General features: G+C 43.3%; 1 long non-coding RNA gene across 1 annotated transcript in view; it reads left to right on the top strand.

Annotated features, from left to right (window-relative positions):
- The window catches only part of LOC118008927, a 112174-nt gene that overhangs the window by 616 nt on the left and 95648 nt on the right, over positions 1-15910 (top strand). The window contains exon 2 of the long non-coding RNA XR_004678774.1: positions 2289-2472. This is a non-coding gene — a long non-coding RNA (uncharacterized LOC118008927). The remainder of the gene's footprint in view (positions 1-2288; positions 2473-15910) is intronic.

Genomic DNA, 15910 nt, shown 5'->3' with positions numbered 1-15910 from the left:
ATGGTGATGGTGGTGGCTGTGGCCATGATGGTGATGGTGGTGGCTGTAGCCATGATGATGATGGCAGTTGTGTTTCACAGCAGTTCCCATCGGTGGCAGCTCAGCTGGAGTTGACACACTTTATCATCAAGTCCCAGTAGGTAATGGATTTCTGGACATTGTTGAAACTGATCAGTTACTCTGGATAGAAATGACTCCACTTTTCTCAAATTCTCCTGGGTATGATCTTGACAGTATATTGGCAGGGCGGTTGCCAGTGAGTTTCCAGAACACTAGGTATACCAATATCCAGAAGCAAGTTGAACTTTTCCAAGAGGCAATACAAATGGTTACCTGATTATCCCCTGTTGCAAGGTTCTCAAACACTGATTGTGCATGAGAATCACCTGGAGGATCTGTTAAGCCAGATTGCAGGATCCCACTTTTAGAACTTGTGATTCAGTAGATCCGGGGTGGGGTCTAAGGCTTTGCTTTTTTAACAAATTCTAGGGTGTTCTGATGCTGCCTGTCTGGGGTCCAGACTTGGAGAACCTTTGCCCTGTTGGGTGCTCTGCCGTCTTGCATCAGAGAGAGTGAATGAGACACAGCATTCCTGGCTTCCTGCTGCCTCCTAGAGCCTCCTGCTGAGCAACCCCCCTGGATTCCCTCACTATGTCAGATGCACTGGCTTTGCCAACTCCTAGTGTGTGTGCGCATCGCTTGGATCTTTTCTTCACCTGTATATCCAAGAGATCAGACCACATCCCTAGGCCTACAGAATCTGACTTCAGAAATTCTGTGAGGGGGGCCCAGGAACTGTCATTTTAGTAGAACTAGATATTGCCAGCACCCCTTTCAGTTCTGACATGCAGGACTCTGGACTCCCTCCACAGGCAGCTCTCCTGCTACCTGGTACCTGGTAGCAGGTACCTCCTGAACCAGGTACTACCTCCTAAAGATGAGAGGGGGAGCTCCCTGGCAGAGTGCTTCCAATTTTGACCCTGCTTATATCTGTGGCCTAGGCCTTTCCCACCCATGGGGTGGAAAACAATCAGCCAGCTCAGCTGGAGTCTCATTGTTAGGCATCCCCTTTCAGCCCCATGCTCTGACATCACCTTCATGCTCATGCCCCATCTCTTTGGTGTCTCATAGTATGTTTGCCTGACCTGCTCCATCTGCCTCTGTCTTTGGCTATGTACTCTTTCCCGACAGGCAACCCTGGGCTGACCACCTACATGCTGTCAGTAGGCTAGCAAAGCCCCATCACCTGGGGATTCCTGCTCAGCTGCTCAGCCTGCAGTTTGGGGCTGGACCAGTACCGATGAGTACAGCTGAGAAGCTAGCTAGCTAGCCAGCTAGCAAGCATGTATTGTGCTCATACTATACACCAAATCTGGTCTAGGCCCTGGTGACACAGCACTAAAAAGACACAGACCCCGCCTTCAAGGCTAATATTTGCCAGTGGGGTTGAAGACAGAAAATAAATACATAAACAACAAATAAGGATGTGGATTTCAGGTAGTGCTCACCGGGATGGAATCCGTGAGTCCCTGCTCTGTGTATGGCTTCTTTCTTACACACTCTGTAAGCCTGTGAAAGTGGTGTCGTATAATATCCTCGTCTTACAAAGAAGAGCCCTGAACTGAAGCCCAGAGGTTAAATAACTTACTGAGGGAATACATAAATACTGGAAATACATACAGTTCCCACAAACAGGGAACTCTAAAGCATGTTGTTGGGGAATTACAGGAAACCACTGAGGAGTATTTACAAAATGATTTGATAGATAAATAGATCATAGGTTTTACTTATATATATAATGGTTATATAAATGTGTATATGTACACACACAGGAAAAGATCTGGATGGACATGCACCAAAAGTTCCACTGGGAGGGGTGCCTGGGTGGCTCATTCAGTCAAGCACCCGAGTCTTGATTTTGGCTCAGGTCATGATCTCAGGGTTGTGAGATCAAGGCCCGCATCGGGCTCCCCGCTGGGTGTGGAACCTGCTTAAGATTCTCTCTCCCTCGCCCTCTGCCCCTCCCCCCTCCCTCTCTAAAGAAAAATAATGTTCCACTGGGAATATGTCTCTGGAGAGGAGCATGAGATCGATGGGAATAAAGGTGGACTCACTCTTTTCCTAATATTGTTCTGTGTTGTTTGGGTTGCTTAAAATGAGCATGTATTCATATATTACTCAACTAAAAAAAATAAGTATCAATATCCTTATAGAGTCAGTGTGCTGGAGAGGGATTTGAATGCAGATCTGGTATGCTTTTAACTACACCACATGTCATCTCTGGGCAGACATGGAGGCACCATCACACTCCGTCTTGGGCCGAGGAAGGGTGGATGGAATGCCCTGATGGGAGAGGCGAAGACATCGGAAGCTGATGACAGAAGAAGCACGATTCTGCCACTCATTTCTCTGTCACCCTCACTGGAATCACTTGCTGAAGTGCCTACAGCTCTTTGTTTTTGAGGAAAACAGGTAACTCTCTCTGACATTTATCATTTGCTATTTTGGCTTTGCATCTTCTAGCGAACTAATGGATTGCAAACCAAGGTTCGTCAACATCACTAGTTAATCTGGATAATGAATGCAAAACGAACTATTTTGGCAACTCAGTGATTCTGATAACCGCAGTCAGCCTGGGTATGATGGGTTTGTGTGTCATTCTCTAACTCGAATTTCCAGGATCTGGCTCCTGCCGTTTGGCGAGCTTGCTGGCTGCACCTGTCTGCAGAGCTGGGCCAGATGAGTCCCTGGAACAAAAGCCTGATGAAAATGACAGGGAAGTTCTTAGGATGAGAAAGAGGGAGAAATTTAAGATACTGGTGAGCAGCCTCCATATCATAAAACACTGAATTTTTGAGGTGGGGCAGTTGGATTTCAATGGCGTGGTACATAATCACCCTCTAGAAGGACAGCATGTACATTTCAGTGGCAGGGAAAGAAAATCACTCTGTTCTCCCATGGCTAATTGTTACTAATAATTTAAATATTGCCTTGTCATATTACGTATTTCTGCCTACATCTAGTGGCCTATGTAAGGAAGTCCTTAAGTGCTAGGTTTTTGGTCTAAATAATCCTTCCTTTAGGAAAAAAAAATGCATAAAAGCTCAAATTGAATCCTAACTCATAATTTTTACACTGGGTTCTATTAGAATATCCTTTTTTGAGGCTTTCAAATATTTTATTTATTTATTTATTTTTAAAGATTTTATTTATTCATTTGACAGGGAGATAGAGCACAAGTAGGCAGAGTGGCAGGCAGAGGGAGAGGGAGAAGCAGGCTCTCCGCTGAGCAGGGAGCCGGATGTGGGGCTCGATCCCAGGACCGCAGGATCATGACCTGATGTCAACGTCTAGTGCGTTGGGGTCCCTGGGTAAGGGTCTACGAAATCACCAGGACACAGGGGATGCAGAGCAAAGGCAGCACTTGCAACTGCATACTGCCGTTTATTTCTCACATAGCTATATACTCGCAGAGATCAGATAAACATAACAATGTATACTTAAAGTATCAAGCCAACATCTGTGAAGTGAAATATACACGAAATGCAATAAGAACAAAATACATCCTGCTTATGCTTGCAGAATGAAGAATTCTCTTAGCCATCCTTCCTTTGGAGACAACATGTTCTTGGTCTTTAGAAAGAACACTTCTGTTTAGAGAGATACACTTTAAGCGAGGCAAGAGCCACTTCCTGCTGATCCAGGCATTTAGGCCTTGCAACATGAGGTAAGGGGAAGAGAACATTTTCTCCTCCTGGCCTAGGCCTGCCTGGCCGACCTTAACCTCAGTGCAGTCCTCAAATGACCCTGGCCTGCAAGGGGTCTACAAGCCTACACCATCTCAACCTGAGCCAAAGGCAGCCGCTCAACCGACTGAGCCACCCAGGCAGCCCTCAACTATTTTAGAGTGATAGACAGAAACATTAATCTTAGCAACATACCCATGATGGTGGAAGGCCAAGTGTATTGTCTCTGTTCAGTATAACAAATACTTGTGTTCCTATCAGATCAGGGCATAGCACTAGGTGCTGTGGAGGTAAAAAAAAAAAAAAAGGAAAAGAAAAGAAAAGAAAAAAAAACTTCTTTCTTTTTTACCATTTAATAGGGACATTAAATGATCACACATTTATATAATGTGAATTAAATATTTAAAATATCATGAGCAGTAGGAAATGCAATGGAGGCCAAGCAGAGGGAGCGTTTCATCTGGTTGTGGCGGTCTGGAGGGATGTTAAGGGAAGGAGGGGGAGGATGGAGTTTCGAGTGTGGCTGAGAGCGGGGCCATCTGTTCGGAGTCAGGGAAGGCGATGCTTTGGCTCCGTGCGAAGTCACTGCAGGACAACCACACTGAGGCTGGTCTCGAAACACTTCTCATTCCCACACTGGCTGGCTACCAACTCCCACAGACATGGTGTCTCGGGGGGAGCGTCACACCTCGGAACGTCCCGTATGTGAAAGGACGGAGAGGCCGTCACAATGGCCAGGCTTTAAGATGGCTTTATTTCCTCCATTCTCTTGTACCCTCTTCAAACCATTCCAAAGTTGGAGTTTGGGGATGAACGGATGTGCCAGTTGGTAGTTTAGAGAAGGCGCCTTTGGTCCTTTTGACCTACCAGTGCTGCACATCGTTGGGGTTAAAGGGAACCAAGAAAAGCTGGTCTTCTGCCATCTTTGGGAGGGAGTCGGGTGAGGTGGCGGGGGGCCATGACTGGGAAAGCTTGTAGGGAGGACAGGAGAGGCACTGGTCACTCACTGCGTGGATAATATTAGTCAAGAGACATGGGGTACAGGGTTGTCGGCTAAAGCTGAAATGTTATTGATCTTGCTCTCCAGAAATGAGGTTGGTAAGCATGCTTAAGTGACAAACAGCTTTGGTGTGCAAATTAAAGTTTAGGAGAAGCCTTGCCTCCCCCTTCTGTGAGTGGGGACACTCAGGAAATCCTGTTTCCCATAAAAGTGAGCACCAAGATTGTTGCTGGCCATTGCCCTGATAGGTGTGAGGTGGTTTACATAAGAAATGGTTCCCAGGATAATGTCAGTTCCCTAAAATCTCACTCTTTTCATCCATATCACCAAGAAGACAGTGAGCAGCACATTTCTCCCTTTAAGCCAATTCCCAGTGGAGCCAGGAGGCCGAAAAGCACCTAGTTGTTGGACACGGTGTCGAGAAAGGGGGTTAAAATTTTACTCTTGGGTTGAGATGGCAGAGAAGTTTGCATCGTGCAGAAATGAATCTAGGGAGCATCTAGAGGGAGAAAAGTGATGAGTCATGCCTTACCACCTCAGGTCATGCCTTACCACCTCGTGTTTGTGTGATAAAGTCTCTATGTCTGTGTTGGCCTATTTGTTTGCTTTTTAAAACAAACAAGTATAAAATGTATTATAATTTTCTTTTTTTTTTTTAAGATTTTTTTTTTTTTTTTAAATTTTATCTGAGAGAGAAAATGGGAGACAGAGAGCATGAGAGGGGGATGATCAGAAGGAGAAGCAGACTCCCCGCTGAGCAGGGAGCCCGATGCGGGACTCGATCCCGGGAGTCCAGGATCATGACCTGAGCCGAAGGCAGTTGCTTAACCAACTGAGCCACCCAGGCGCCCCTGTATTATAATTTTCTAACCTTGGCTATTAGGAGGTGCTTTAGGTGTCCTTCATGGGAGGGAGTAAGAAAAGAGGGAGGTACCAGAGACCAGGATCTCCCCATTAGTTCCTCCTATACTTTACCTTAAAGCTTAAATGTGTTATCTGAGCTTTATTTAATTTTCTGCATAAACATCCAGTGTTGATGCTTCTCTTTTTTAAACTACCTTTATTGATTTTAATATTTTTAATAATACTGACAGTGCCTTTAGAAATTATTTTGTATCATTTTGGGGCACCTGGGTGGCTCAGTAGGTTAAGCACCCGACTCTCGATTTTGGCTCAGGTCATGATCTCAGGGTTGTGAGATTGAGCTCCATGTCGGGCTCTGTGCTCAGCGGGGAGTCTGAAGATTCTCTCTCCCTCTACCCCTCCCCCAACTCATGTGCGCGCCCTCCCTCTCTCTCTCTCAAATAAATAAGTAAATCTTAAAAGAGTTTTTTTTTAAAAAATAAATTATTTTGTATCATTTTAAGGTGCTAGGTTTTTAGAATAAATTTTTATTTTTTAATTTCAAAAATAGGCTTTTTATTTCAGAAGATAGATAATTATATGTAAATATTCTTGAGGAAAATAGGTAACTTTCTCTGACATTTTTTCATTGTGATTTTGATTTCCACTCCATTGTTAGCTAATTTAAAGGACCGCAAACCAAAATTTACCAACACCACTAGTTAATCTGGATAATGGATGCAAGATTAACTATTCTGGCAGTTGAGTGACTCTGATAACTGTGTAACTCCAAAAAGCACTTTAGTCAGGGGGCAAGAGAAACCCAATGTGGCGAGTTTGGTGAAGTGAAAATGTTAAATTAGTTTCTAGCACTGATGTTGTTATTTGATTACCTAGCACTTTCCCTTAGATCAATTCTTTCTTTGTACCTTCAAAATAATAACTTCTGGGTTCTGCAGTTTGTCCTGGGAAAATAACTTAATCTCCCTTCTTTAAAGCCAAATCAGAATGCCATCAGTCACCTTTATTTACCTGAACTTATCAGGTATGTGAAATTTAACCCCAGGGGCTACAAGCGCAGCCTCTGACATTTATTGTCTTGCTGAAAGGTGAGCAGAGAAACAGCTTTGCTGTTGCCTCCATGATTTTAGAGATTATCTCTGGGTCGACAACTGACCTGGACCCTAATGCTTTTTTAGGTGGTTGTGTTTGTCTAGACAGAACCAGGCAGAGATAGCATCATTCCCATCGCGCCTGGTTTAACTTGGCCTTGGATGATATCACAGACAGGGTTGGAACCTTTCACAGCAGATTACATCCATTTAACCATTATTTCAAGATTTTATCTTTTTGTTTGAACAGCTTAGCTCCAGAGATAACATTTTATAGACCCATGCTCCTTCTACACAAATGTTACTGCCATTTGGACCTATTCTGATGTCTCTCCATAGACAATGGGTTTTACTGAGTCATCCTTGGTCCGGTTTTCCCTGATCCTCACTGGGTTATTTGTGATAGAGTCGGGGCCACCAGGGAAATCTCTGATTCCTGGCCACTGATTTTATGTGTGCAAAACACACCAGAATAGATAAAGATGTGGTTGTTTGCAGGAACACTTTACCACCATGCTGGGGGGCACAGGCTTAGACTATTAGGGTGATAAATGTATGAGGGGTGTATGGGGGGGCATTGTTGGTATTTAATTTGATTCTGATTACATGGTTACCTTCAGTGTTATTTGGATAGGATAAATCTCTAAAGTAGTGTCCACAGAAGTAAATAGCTGATTGATAAAACAGCTTTGGCTGGTTCTTTCACCCAGATCTCTGCACAAAATCTAGTGGTAAGGGTTAGGCCATAACACTTGGGTTCATGGTGAGAGGGTGCCAACTTTTCGTTCTCGAGATTGTGTTTATTCCCCACCTCTTATTTGGCAGCAGAGAACAACTCCCCTGGGTCAACAGAGCCAGAGCAATTTGGAAAGTCAAAATTTAATATATTTAGAGCTAGAAGAGCCAATTTTGACAATTTAAGCAAAAGATTACTTTTTTTGAGTATAGACTGTCTGTCCAAGAAGACTCAAATTCTGTGCATGGCTATGCTATTTTGCTTTGGCTGGCTAACTTATAGGTTCTGGTTTCAACAGCTCTCCCCCGCCCACAGTAAAAATATTGACACATATGAATTCAATGACATGGTTAAGGAAAGAGGGTGGATGGGATGGTAGGGAGCAGATTCTACGATTCTATAAACATCCCACTGCTTAGAGAGGTCTTGGGCATGAGCAGTGTCTTCCAGTGGGAAAGAGAAGCATCCTGGGTAGCCAGTGCGACTCTCTACTCTTGGTCTGCTCTGTTGCTTCTCTCCTTCTCTGAAAGCTCTGGGCCATGTCACTGCCACCTCACCACAGAGTGTCACCTGCGTGCTTACCTCCCGGCTGGCAGTGTTCTGGTTCTCATGGGGCTCCCGTTCTCAGTGATGGCTTCAGGCTTGCTGGGACTTCTGTGTGTACCCCACCCCTAGGACCCAGAAGATGTGCCAGGATGTCCTGGCCTCCATCCAGCCCAATGCAACCCTCAGTAAAAACCTGAGCTTAAAAAGGGGGCATCCCTCTGTGAACAGGTGGACTATACACTTGATCTAGGAATTAAGAACCTGAGTTCTCTCCCTAAATCTGCTCTGGATTTGGACTCTCTGCTTTCCGAGTGCTGATTACTGACATGTCATATTGCACAGCTTATTATGAAGCTGTTCTTTATCCTCAGTACAACCCTCCTGTCTAACCAATTCGAGAACATTGAGTTCCAGGTATTGAGGTTAGGGGAGGCAGTTGGAACCTCCTTGGTCTGGGCTTCCTATTTTTCTGTGGAACGACTGCCATTAGTCACTCTAGGTGATCTCCACTTGGTAATATCGAGATAAGGGCTATCAGCCAGGTGTGGATAGGCCATTTTCTCTCTCCACATACATTACGGTCTGCTCTCCAAGTGCTAAATTTAGAGGGAAGCCCATGGTTTTCCCGGGTCTGTCCATGACTGGGGGGATCAGTATGGCTAATTCTGGGGTTTGGCACTCAGGAAGCCCATGGGTCCTCCTCCAGCCTGGTCTTTCTCAGTAACAAAGCTGATATTTTTATCTATGTCGGCCTTACTCTTTTGTCTTATACCTCATTTAGTTTGGAACTCAAGTGGGAAAAACAGAGGTATACTTTATTGGGACCCTGTTACTGTGCCTGATGGGCAAAGATGAATAAAATTTAGTTCCTACTCTCAGGAAGCTCAGAGAGCAGGGGGAGAGGTAGAGGTAGATGGAAATAGAAGCAAAACATTGTGAATTGATGTAATGAGGCAGGGGGCAGTGTAGAGTGGAATTCAAGAGCTCCTGTTCTGGACTCATTCAACCTTGGCTGCATTCCTGGATGTGCCAAGGACTAGTTGAATGGCCCTGGACAAGTTACATTACTTCAATGCCTCATTTTCTCACAGGCAAAATGGGGGTAATAACGATAACCACCTCACGGGGTTGTTGTAAAGTTTCAACGAGATGATACATGTAAATTGATAAGCATAGTGTCAAGCATGCAGAAAACGTCTTACTTTTTAGCCACTGTTAGAAGGACGATGCATATGCTGTGGAATCACTCTTCATGTGAGTGCTATTATCCACAAAGAGGTAGAAAAGAAATTTGTCCATATGGTGGAATGATGATAAGCAAAGCAACCCCAGACTGTACTAATATACTTTTTTTTTTTTTTTTTGGAGGATTACTCTGTAGGTTCTGGTTTGCTTTTTGTTAATAATAGTTTGTGTTGAGTGGTAGTTATTGTCCTGATTGGCGTCAGGTGACAGAAGGAAGGACCGTCCTTGAGTAAGTATGCCGCCAATCTGTATTGGTTTACTAAAGCAACTATTTCCCAAGTGCAAGAGAAGGAGAGAATATGGACAAGAAGAGAAAAAGCAAAAGAGAGGAAAAAGGAAGAGAAGGGAAAGAAGGAGAAGAGACAAAAAAAGTATAATTCAGTTCCTTCCCATAAATATGGCTGGTCATAATTTACATTAATATCACCAAAGTAGTGAGATAATAGTAGTATAATAATTCAGAATTGATAAGAGGAAGTCACATCCCAGATTAGCATGGACAGAATACAGGTGGAAGGAACGTATGCATTAAAGAAGAGGGAAAAAACCCTCATGAAAAAATATGGAATCGAGAACCCTACTCTCCTTTATTTGCTCATTTTTACTAGGATATCTGTAATCTTGCACTTTCATCATATCATTATAAAGTTCATATATACATTTTCTCATCCATACCATTTCAACAACAGACTCAGTCTTACCAGATGACTTTGTCCCTGTTCAGGTCTTGCTCCTTATTTCAATGTTCGTACTTCCATGACTTTGAAATGGGAACAAGGAGGCCCTGTTATAGTCCTCTTTAATAATGCCAACATCCAACCAACTGCTTATGGCCACACTCCTCCCACCTTCCCCCTGGCTGCTTTATTCCTGCCTCCTTCTAGCTCTTCAACTGTGACAAGCACACTTGCTCCTCACTGTGCAGTTCCCTCTGCCTGGAATGTTCATGCCCAGACTTTCACACTTCTCACATCTCCACTTCCTGTAGGTCTCTGCCAATGTCATCTTATTGGAGAAGGCTTTCACGAACCGTTTTATCTGAAATGGGACTCATCTCTCCCAGTTTACCCCTCCATCTTTCCCTTCCTGCATTATTTTCCAAACCAGGGATCACCATTTGACATGGTGTACATTTACATGTGTACTTGCTTATCACTGTCTTCCCTTCTTGTGCTAGGTTGGGTTTCCTAGAAGCAGAAGCTGAGGGTAGGATTCAAATGCATCCTGAGGGAATGCTGTTCAGGAAAGACCTGCTAGGGAGGGAGGGAAGCAGGAGAGCATGAGGTAGAGCAGTCAGGCAAGGGGGTGGTGTCAGGCAAAGTCTAGTCTCGGGAAAGAATTTTTGGTGCATGCGTGGTACTGGGATACAAAGAGCTGGCCTTTTGTGCCCTATAAAGTAGTCACTGGCTGTGGACTAGGGAGAGGGCATTGTGACTTCCTGGCTGAGGCAGTGCCCCTCAGCTGAGGACGGTTCTCCTGGGAATGGGAGCAACTGGGAGCTGGGAGCCAGTACATGGAAACAGGGAGAGGATGTGCTGACTGGGTGAAGGGAATCTGAGACAGGCAACTGAATGACATTTGACACAACTCTGCTACAATATCATCTGCACGAGACCTGAGAACTTGATCTTTTTTGTTTTCGTACTGTATCTCTAACACACAGAACAGAGAGAGCCTGGTATAAAGTAGGTCTGGCAGAGCTGGTTGGAGGGTTGTTAGCCCTGTGCAGGCTGGGCAGTTAACCTGAGCACAGGGGTGGGTCTCTGGCTCTGAATATCCACCTCTGCCTCATTTGTTGAATGAATTCATGTACGTGTTGAATGGTCACGGTGATAGTTCTAAAGATACAATGGCGAATGAGACAACATGTTTCCTGCCCTCATGGGGCTTATGGTCTAATGGGAATTTCAGACATAGGCAATTAAAACACAGTTGGATAAGTTCTGTCATAGGAAGAGCAGAGGGAATTAAGAACACACAGTAGGGGCACTTAGAATCCAGAATTTGGGAGGAGCAGGTATTAGAAACCTCGTGGTATGGTTAAGGGCTGTGTTTTCCAGGGTAATTGAGGGATTCCCGTGAACATCTGGTAGTTGGCTTTTTTTTCTTTTCTCTCTAAAGGAACCACCAGTGTGGTATTTAGGTTTAATGCTCAGTAGGTAGGTCTGTTTTTAAAAAAGAGAACTCAAGTGCCCTGAGGAATACAGCTATAACAGTGATACCTTGCCCCGGTTGATGTTCTGTAAACCCTGGTGATGAATTCACAGTCTGATCTACCTGAGTGATTCTACACTTGATGGACACAAACTACTTTCTCCAGTTTTTTTGCAATTGTTTTGGTTTTTTTTCTTTTCAGTTGTTTAAAAAGCTCCACATATTTTAGGGAATGGTATATGTGTGTATCCGTGGTGCAAAAGGCAGTGGGAGTTGGCTTGGCTACGTAGTGTCTTCAATTATAATACGACTTTCAATGTTTGAGTCATGTGCCTTAAGATGCTTTCATAATTCACCTTGGAAAATGGGAAAAATAGGTTTTGGTGAAATATAAAAGGGCTATTGAAATGTCACAGGGTGGTTATGTAAGTGTGAATTATATAATGGCTGAAGGTAGGGGCTGGAGGGGGGACATTGTTCAGAAATTTCTAGTAATTTGAATACGGTCGAAACAAAAATGTTCTTGGGCATTATTGTGTTTGTTGCTAGCTTTTGGCAGAGCTGTTTTGAGGGTTGTTAGCCCTGTGCAGGCTGGGCAGTTAACCTGAGCACAGGGGGGGGGGTCTCTGGCTCTGAATATCCACCTCTGCCCCATTCTTGCACTGCTTCTTTGCCCCTCAATGGGTGCTCTTGATTGGCTGCTCTCTTACCCACCCCTTGGAACAGTTGCCTTGAGGCCTGCCATATTTAGTGGGGCCCACCTTGCTAATTTATTTTTCCGGCTTTGTGCTTGAATTTCTTCTAGATTTAGAGCTTTGATTGAAGGGATGTAATATATCAGAAAACTAGATAGTTTGATTTACCAAATACTAATTTTTTTGTAAGATGATAATTCCCTAAATGCTAGTTAGTTACTAAATATGTTTTATATAAGTTTGTTGAATATTAGAATACTTGTGAAAATAAAGAGGGGGTACATATTGCCATGGTTCATAAATTGAATACTGACCTAAATAGTGGAGATATGGAGTAATGGGAAGAGTTCTGGACGAGGAGGCAGGAGAGATTGGTTCTTGATATCGCTTAGTCATGCCCTTTGGCAAGATGTTTGACCTCTCTGGCCTCAGTTTCTCCATAAGATGAGATAAACCTTAAGAATCCTTTAACTCTATGAGACTAGTTTCTAGGTCTACATAGCTGGAAAGCTTGCAAAATCAGCAAGGATGTGTTTTCATTCAGGTATCTTAATCTCCTAGAACTTTGGGTCAAATATGGACTTGTAAAGAATGAAACCAAGCAGTAGAGGCTCCAGACTATGAGATACCTTAACTTAATTTTGATCAAATGTTGGTTTCTTTCTTTTTTTTTTTTTATGAAATGGATTACTACAATAATAATATGCTTGGGTGAAGGGCACTGGCTCCGGGCAAAGAGATTGTTTTTTGGCTCTCCCAGTTCTTATAAGGGAAAGCTAATATTTTCACCAGAACTGGGATATGATCTCCCTCGGGAAAGCCTTTGTCATGTAAGCCAACACATATATTGTCTTGGGGCTTAAAGGGAAATTCTATACTGGAGACAATCAGAAATGTTCACATATTTCTTTTTTTCTTAAGCAAAAACAGAGCTTCACCCACAAATTTGGGAAGTTGTCATATTTGAATTGTTTTCCTTTTCAGAGGCGGGCTGTGCTGAATTGGATACAGGGAGAAAGATTTTTCCAGAAAGTTTTAATTTCTTTTTGGTGATGGGGAGGAAGAACCCACTTTTGAGGCATAATAGTCAGAAAATGTCATTTATAGGGTGCCTGGGTGGCTCAGTCGTTAAGCGTCTGCCTTGGGCTCAGGTCATGATCCCAGGGTCCTGGGATCAAGTCCCACATCGGGCTCCCTGCTCGGCGGGAAGCCTGCTTCTCCCTCTCCCACTCCCCCTGCTTGTGCTCCTGCTCTCGCTGTCTCTCTGTCAAATAAATAAATAAAATCTTAAAAAAAAGAAAAGAAAAGAAAAGAAAATGTCATTTATAAAATGCTACCCCTGGGGCGCCTGGGTGGCTCAGTTGGTTAAACGACTGCCTTCGGCTCAGGTCATGATCCTGGAGTCCCGGGATCGAGTCCCGCATCGGGCTCCCTGCTCAGCGGGGAGTCTGCTTCTCCCTCTCATGCTCTCTGTCTCTCATTCTCTCTCTCTCAAATAAATAAATAAAAATCTTAAAATAAAATAAAATAAAATAAAATGCTATCCCTTAGCAGATAGGCATGGCTGTTAAGTGATGGACAGTTATACTTACTATCTCTTTACAGCCAGAGACACCATTAGGGCCATTAACAGTTACTTACACTAAGCAGAGTAGAATAAACAGAAAACTGGCTATAGACAGAAAAATGCGACCAAGTAGGATTGTCATTAAAGGGAAGTTCTATAGGGGCTGAGGGCCTTAGTTGGGGTTATTCCATCAGTCCTAGATCAGAATTACCTTCATAGCCTCTTTATCCTTCCAACGCGCTCAGATACTCCAGTCAGAGTGGGCGGCCCTCAGCTGACCTACAGGTAAGGACACAACCCAGTCGTATGGACATTTCCATAGGAGGGCTTAAATTTGACAGAAGGACATTTCGTACAATTTCAGGTTTGTTTTTTCAACATGACAAGTATGATTTAAAAATTAAAACAAATTAAATTAATTTTAAATACCGCAGTTTAATAGCCTAAAGTGAGCCTAGCTATGCTTTCAGCCCTTCTTTTCTTTTTTTTTTTTGCTCAGTTAGCCAACATATAGTACATCGTTAGTTTTTGATGTAGTGTTCAGTGATTCATTAGTTGCATATAACACCCAGTGCTCATCACCACAGGTGCCCTCCTTAATACCCATCACCTTGTTACCCCATCCCCTCCAACCCCCTCCCTTCTGGAACCCTCAGTTTTTTTCCTGGAGTCCAGAGTCTTTCATGGTTTGTCTCCCTCTCTGATTTCTTCCCAGTTTTCCCTCCCTTCCCTGTGGTCCTCTGCGCGATTTCTTATGTTCCACATGTGAATGAAACTATATGATAATTGTCTTTCTCTGCTTGACTTACTCACTTAGCACAATCTCCTCCAGTTCCATCCATGTCAATGCAAATGGTGGGTGTTCATCCTTTCTGATGTCAGCCATTCTTTTGGACATGAGTACTGCAAGGTGAGATGACATTGGTGAGTCAAGGGTTAACTACACTACAAGAAAGGGAGCAATTTTCCCCTCACCTCATAAGGAGGCAAAGACTCAATCCTGGATTTTACTTCCTTCCTTGATTTATTAGATTTTACGGGAAATTTAACATTGTATGTCCTTTGTATCAAATCACTGAATGAGGGTATTTCACTTTGAGGAAATCCTATACACTCCAAAAGGAATTTCGCAATTAGTGGGGTAAAATTTACACGACTAGCAAAAGTTTCATGGCTTCACAAAAGGCTCTTTTAGTGAACCACTCCTACCGCTTTGAAAAGAACATGCTAAGTGAGGAACATAAGCTTGTTTCCTCTGTAATGACTCCAGGTAAATGGACACAAAATGGCCAAATGTTCTTCGTGCCTGGCGGGACCCAGGAGAAATCAGCTAATTTATAATTATAATGCCTATGTGCACTGACATCAAACCTTCCACCCTGCTTGGATGCAAAATTGCATTTCAGTGCTCAGAAGGCTTTATTTTATTATTTTTTTCTTGACCACCTCTGTGCCTCTAAACAAGACGCTTTTTTGGGTAACACCTTTTTATTTATGAGAAAAAACATTTGCCAATCTTTTATTTTTTGTTCAACTTTGTTTTTACCAGAAAATAAGGGAACCCGTGTATGGTGTATTCATGGAGCCCAAGTTAACTAATAGGGGTTTAACTGTGGGTTGAGTGTTTGGGAACTGAACTTGTAAACAGAAGTCCAGTGTTCAGGGTCCCTAGAGAAATAATGACGGGTCCTGCTCACTGAACATTTTGTGCCTCAGGGCAGGCCAAGAGGGGTAGAGGAGGGAAAGAGAGACCCAGTGTGTGTATAAGTCACAGTGATGTTCCGACCAACCTGATTGTTAGTTGTTTTTTTTTTTAAAGCAATGATATGCAGAAGCTGTTATTGGAATAACTGATGAAATCATGTAATAAATACATTTGTGGGTGATTGGGGTTGGCTGTTAAGGGAAATCTAGAGCTGTTTTTAAAAATGCCTTGCAGACTGTCGGACTCCTCTTGGAATGCTGGTTGTAAGCTTCTCACAACCCAGCTACCACCTCATTGAAGCTCTTTTTGTCTCCAAGCTAGTAGCCCTGGAGGAAATTTTTTTTTTTTTAAGTTGTTGCCCTGTTAGAACCTTCTATTTTGAACAAATGGGTGAGAACAAAAGTAGAAATGCCTCTTGTTCAAAAAAGAAAAGGCATAGCCAAGAAAACTTTAAAACGCTCTATTTTTTTCAGTCCAGAAAGGTTTTATTTTTTATTTTTTACTTTCCTGTTACGCGTCTAGATCACCTCCCACTTGAAGTAATCAGGGAGGAGTTTGAAG

Source organism: Mirounga leonina, unplaced genomic scaffold, assembly GCF_011800145.1.
Source record: "Mirounga leonina isolate KUSES-001 unplaced genomic scaffold, KU_Mleo_1.0 Mir_126, whole genome shotgun sequence".
Classification (NCBI taxonomy): domain Eukaryota; kingdom Metazoa; phylum Chordata; class Mammalia; order Carnivora; family Phocidae; genus Mirounga; species Mirounga leonina.
The sequence above is the reverse complement of the archived record's forward strand: the minus strand, read 5'-3'. Positions and strand labels throughout refer to the sequence as shown.